Raw genomic sequence first — 6,000 nt, forward strand, 5'->3', positions numbered from 1 at the left:
CACACCAGATCAGAAAAAAACACACTTTACTATCAGATTTTTCAACACAACAATCACATGCTACTATTGTAGGAAAACAAAAATAATTTAATAAAAGACCGAAAAAGGTAAGAAATCACATTTTCAATTTTGATGTTGCCACAATTTTATATCACAAGTCGAATACATCACAGAGACGCTTTTCAGAATCATGCTTCATACACCTTTATAAAAATAGCATTAAAAAAAGATTGGACACTTCTTTTAGCTTTAAAAAAAGGTTAGAAAGATCTTGGGTTCTGATCTACACAGATTACAAGAGAGTTTTGGGTTATAAATGATCAAAAGATTTGTGCAGATCACAAAACAAAGATCTAGTGTTTTTTATTTAAAAAGGTTGGAATATTTGTATATATTACGAGAGAGCTTTCTGGTTAATTTTTGAGCTAAAAGAAGGTTAGCTTGGCCAAGCTTTTAGATCATGCCATCATGTGTACCTTCTATGTGCGGATTTGTGTGCACTCAAATTATTGTGATTATAAATTTTTTAATCTAATTAATCATTTGCACATTGCAAAATTTTGTCTAATTAGTTATTGATTAAGTCGTGGTTTCCAACCATTTTTATTCAGAATGACTTGAACGGTCAAAAAACATTAAATTTGCTAATCGAATGATTTGACAAAAAGAAACTTCTTCGGGATAATTATTTAATTTCAGGGTTTTTCTAATAGCTGGATAATAAAACTTTTTTGCCGAAAAGTTTGTTTATTTTAACTTGTGTATGTTTTGTCTATTTCAATTGGTGTATTTATCTGATTAAAAATAAATCTCATTTACACTTATAGTAATCGAAAAAAAAACGAAAATGAAAAAAAAAAATATTTATCTTCACGTTTCAAAGATTACTGAAAATTTTGGCTTACCTTAAGAAAAATGAATGTATGTGTGTGTACTGTACATGCGTGTAATATACATATATGTATATTTGTGCGGATACAAATTTTCGTCGACGATTTCGTGAACACGGATCAACCAATTTGAAAAATTCAGAAAACATTCGATAAGGTAAGAAGACGTGTTGATTAGTTTTTGGCAAAAGCAGGACGAGACGTTTCGAAGGTACAGAGCAAAAAGTGCTAAACTGACTACATTTTTAGGAAGGCAGGTATAGCGGTTTCGGAGATCTAAGAAAAAAAAGTAGAAATAAAGCCATTTATCAAACAAAAAAGTTCATTAGACATATGCACATCAAATTATCAGATATTTTATAAAGATTTTAATAAGTACAAATTTTGTTTACATGACTATGCGTTTCGTACCAATGTATAACCGTTAGACTGCAACACGGCGTTTACGCGCTTCGATATTTATCGAATATTTTCAAAGCTATTAAAAAAAATTTAAATTACGGCACGGGAAGATTCAGCAATTTGCCTCAAAGCACGATGCCATGCACCACTACTCAACTTGCTAAAAAACGGGGGGCCTCGCAAACGAATTTCGCCGACGCCCACGCATAGTTTTTGCCCATATATAGTTTTTGCACCCTTTATTCAATTTTTTTACTTAAATAATAATAAATGTATTATTGAATGATATTTTTTAATAAAAAATAAATTCATAATTTTTTTTTTTTTTATCATGTAAGAAGTTATTAATATTAATTAGGTTTAAATTCAAATATAATTCCTATATTTTCATTAACAGTTCTGCAATTATATGGGCAGGTAAGTGTTGTTAAATAAATTAATACTGAATAAAAAGTGGATAGGTTAGGAAAAAATGATAAAACATAATATAATAGTTAATAAAAATTGACAAATATTTATTATCATTAATCTATAGATAGTTCATCAACTATATATGACTATGATAAAGATGTTCCTGAAATGAAAATATTTTCTTCTTTTTTAATTTCCCGTAGGGTAAGTTATAGTAATCGCAAAAAATCGAAAATGAATTTTTAACTTCCCTTAGTTTTATATATCTTTACGTTTCAAAACCTTCTGAACATTTTGGCATACCTTAGAAAAAATGGGTGTATGTGTGTGTGTGCGGATACAAATTTTCGTCGACGATTTCGGGAACAAGGATCAACCGATTTGAATTAGAAGACGTGGATTAGTTTTTGGTAAAGGCAGGTCTAGCCGTTTCAAAGATACGGGGCAAAAAGTGCCACAAACGGTAACTCAGTTTTTAAGAGAACGGAGCGTCCGATTTTAATAACATTTCAGAAAACATTTTACTTGCATTGACAAGATGAAGAACTGATTAAATTTTCATGAAGGCAGGTCTAGCGGTTTCGAAAATTCGATGATTCTCAATGAGGACTATCGTTTATCATTTACCGTTTGAGCGACGATCGGCCAAGCCGTTTTTTTGTACATCACACAAAAGTAAAAATGTTTTCGTCCACGTGTTAGCCTACAATTCTGAATCGATTTTAAAAATTCAAAGACCGTTCGAAAGTTATTGGTTGGAAATCGACCTGATTAGTTTTTGGTAAAGATTCACTGGCACAAGTTCTGGTAATTAACTGTTTAAAACAAATGTTTTCGATGATTTGTATAATTTTTTTTGGCGATATATATCATGGTCTTCTAGAACATACTAAAATACCATGGCTCTGCGTAAAGTCGTTTAATTTTAAGAATACGTCAAAGTTTGCGAAAATCAGTGAGGTTTTTTGTAGTTTCACAAAATTAGACCTTTCATAGATGTTTTCTCAAAAACGCCTGAAGCGATTTCAAAAACTGAAAGCCATTCGATGTAACTCGATGAGAACTATCGTTTGCCAGTTTTGGGCGACGATCGGCCGCACCGTTTCTAGTCTACAAAACTTCCCTAGTTGAGTAAAAAATGTTATCGTTAATTTAAATAAAAAAAAACAAAAAAAGTTTCATAAAAATCGGCCTAAATTTTTTTTTCAACATTTAATTACAAGAAAACAGTAGATTTTCACCTAAAACTAATCAGTATCATTTCCAACTAATATCTTTCAAACAGTTTTTGATTTTTTAAATCGATTCGGTAGTATGAGCTTAAATGTGGACAAAAAGTTTAACACTTTTTTCCAAATTACAAAGAAACGGCTCGGCAGATCGTCTCACAAAACTGACAAACGATAGTCCTCATTGAGATACATCAAATGGCTTTTAAATTTCTGAAATCGGTTCATGCGATTTTGAGAAAACGTCGATGAAAGGTCTAATTTTGACAAATGCCAAAAAACGATACCAATTTTTGCAAACTTTGACGAAAAGTATTTGAAGTGCATTTATTACACATTATTGAAAATCGAACACGTCAAACCGATCGGAGTATTTTTTAAGAGCAAATTTTGCAAAATCAATAATTTTTATAATTGAGCCAATTTTTTGTAGGACTTTAATTGTTTAGTATGTTCATTAAGACCAAGTACTCTAACGTTAGTAAATCATCTAATTTTAATTTTAACAAATATCAAAAGAACTACTAATTTTCTCAAACTTTGACGAATTTTTAAAGTTAAACGAGTTGTCGTAGAGCCGTAGTATTGTAGAAGACTATGGTATCTATCGTCAAAAAAATAATAATAAAAATCGTCGAAAATTTTTTTTTAACACTTTATTACAAAAAAACGGCCCGGCCGATCTCAACCAAAAACTAATCAGCACGATTTTCAACCAATATCTTTCGAACGGTTTTTGAATTTTCAAAATCAATTCAGAAATGCGGGCTAAAAGGTAGACGAAAAATTTTTCACTTTTCTGCGATTTCCAAAGAAACGGCTCGGTCGATCGTAGCGCTAAATAGTCCTCATTGTGATACATCGAATGGCTTTTAAATTTTTGAAATCGGTCCAGCCGTTTTTGAGAAAACGTGGATTTACGGCAAAAAATCTGTTCACACACACACATACTTTTTCCAAATGTTGGTCTCATTCGATTCAGAATGGCTTGAAACGTCGAGAAAACATAAAATTAGCGAATCGGATTTTTTGATGAAAACATAAACTTCTCCTTCGGGAATTGGTTCATTATTAATCTATATTGGCGTTAAACGATAAGAAACTTTCAATAGGTCATTTAGTACCTGCGTTGCCGTAGCCGGTTGTTCATATGAAAGAACCTCGTAATCTTGACACGTCAATATTGTCAGAGTAACTCACTCTCAAATATAACCTTGTACTCGAGAACGTGAAGGTCAGCGAAGGTCATATTAAATGTAAATTAAAATAGGTCAAAGCCAAATGAATATTCGACATATGAATATTTTCTTTGTAAGATCAACTCATCAATTTAAAACATACAAATAGATATTACAGATTTGACATGACTAATATCGTTTAATAATGACTTATACGTCGGTTGTTAAGTTTACAAAGTTTAGTTTTTTTTTTTTGTTCTATGTTAAGAATTCGACTTAATAATTTTATATTTTCTCGGGGCTCGCCCGTAGGTAAGCGGTTAAGAGCGACGGGACTTGTTTCAGAGGTCTTGGGTTCGATACCCACTTCGAGCAGCCTGTTGTCAGGCAACATTGACAACGATTTTCACTTGGAAATATAGATAGCAATATGTTTCCAAGTGAAAATAGCCCTCACCCGGCATTGTTGCACCATACTTGCCCTATTACAGAGATTGTAATAAAAATTGATCATACAGAGATGTGACAACTGTTTGGGTTGCCATCTACAATAAAACAAACGTAGTTTGTAAGATATTAATCACAACAGCTCATAGAACCCATAAGTTCTGATCGCTGTTCAAATAAAATTAAAAAAAAATATATTTTCTCGACGTTTTATGTCAATTCCATATTTGGAAAAAGTATATGTGTGTTTTGTATGTTTGAACAGATTTTTTTTTACCTAAAATCGATGTTTTCTCAAATTCATTTTCAAATTTCAAAAGCTATTCGATCTATCTCGATGAGGGGGCTATCGTTTGTCAGTTTTGCGCGACGATCGACCAGGCGAGTTTTTGTAAATGACAGAAAAGTGAATAAACTTTTGTCCACACTTTAGTCCGCAATTCGATTAGATTTTAAAAATTCAAAAACCGTTCGAAAGATATTAGGGAATGCAATATCGATGAAAAATTTCCGGTATTTCGGAAATTTTTCTTTTTAAAACCGGAATACCGGTAAGTTACCGGTATTTTTATTATCTTAAACGTAAACAAAATTGAAAGTTACTAGTGCAAATATAAAAAAATGTATATACAACTACAACTATATTCAACTAAAAAATAAAAAAAATAAGTTTATTTTTTTAATAGTAATTTGACAAAATTATATCCAACTTAATCAACTCATTATCACTATCGAGTATATTGAGTACTTTTTACCAAAAACAAACTTATGAGTAAGAAAGACCAAAAACTCATAAAAGATCATATTACATTATTATAATAAACTGTATTGTCTGTATCTGATGTGTTAAATTAGCATAATTTCCAATATTTTAATGACTTTAAAAAAGTAATTTTTTTACTAATTTATGATCCGATAATAATAACATACTATAATTGTAGAGTATTTTAATTTAAAACAATATAATGGTCCTATATTATTTTCAAACTGTGATACGTTTTAAGTAAAATAATAATTGTAAATAAATTTAATAAAACGCAAAAATATTAATAATATAGTAATTATTATGATTAATATGTATAAAGTCAAATAAATAAAAATTACGCAGTGGTAATAAAATCATTACATTTTCACATAAGATGAAATAAACATCATTATCTATCAGTCCGATTCTATTTATTGTAACACGATATGAGGCCCTTTGGAAATCAATAAATATTCAGTTTAATGACGTGTTGATATAATATTATGATATTTGTTTATCCTATAGAATCGCTTAGATATAGCTGTGTATGCAATTATGGAATTTAAATATAAAATTGTTCCAAAAAATTTAAATTTGAGTGTAATATGTATCAAAAAGCGCTTGTGTAAAAATACCGAAAATACCGGTATTTTTAGGGTAAATAGCGGCATTAATACCGCCGAAAAATCGGGCGAGTT

Source organism: Ctenocephalides felis, unplaced genomic scaffold (assembly GCF_003426905.1).
Source record: "Ctenocephalides felis isolate EL2017-DRISC unplaced genomic scaffold, ASM342690v1 CF-g0.4_SCAFFOLD_01170, whole genome shotgun sequence".
Taxonomy (NCBI): domain Eukaryota; kingdom Metazoa; phylum Arthropoda; class Insecta; order Siphonaptera; family Pulicidae; genus Ctenocephalides; species Ctenocephalides felis.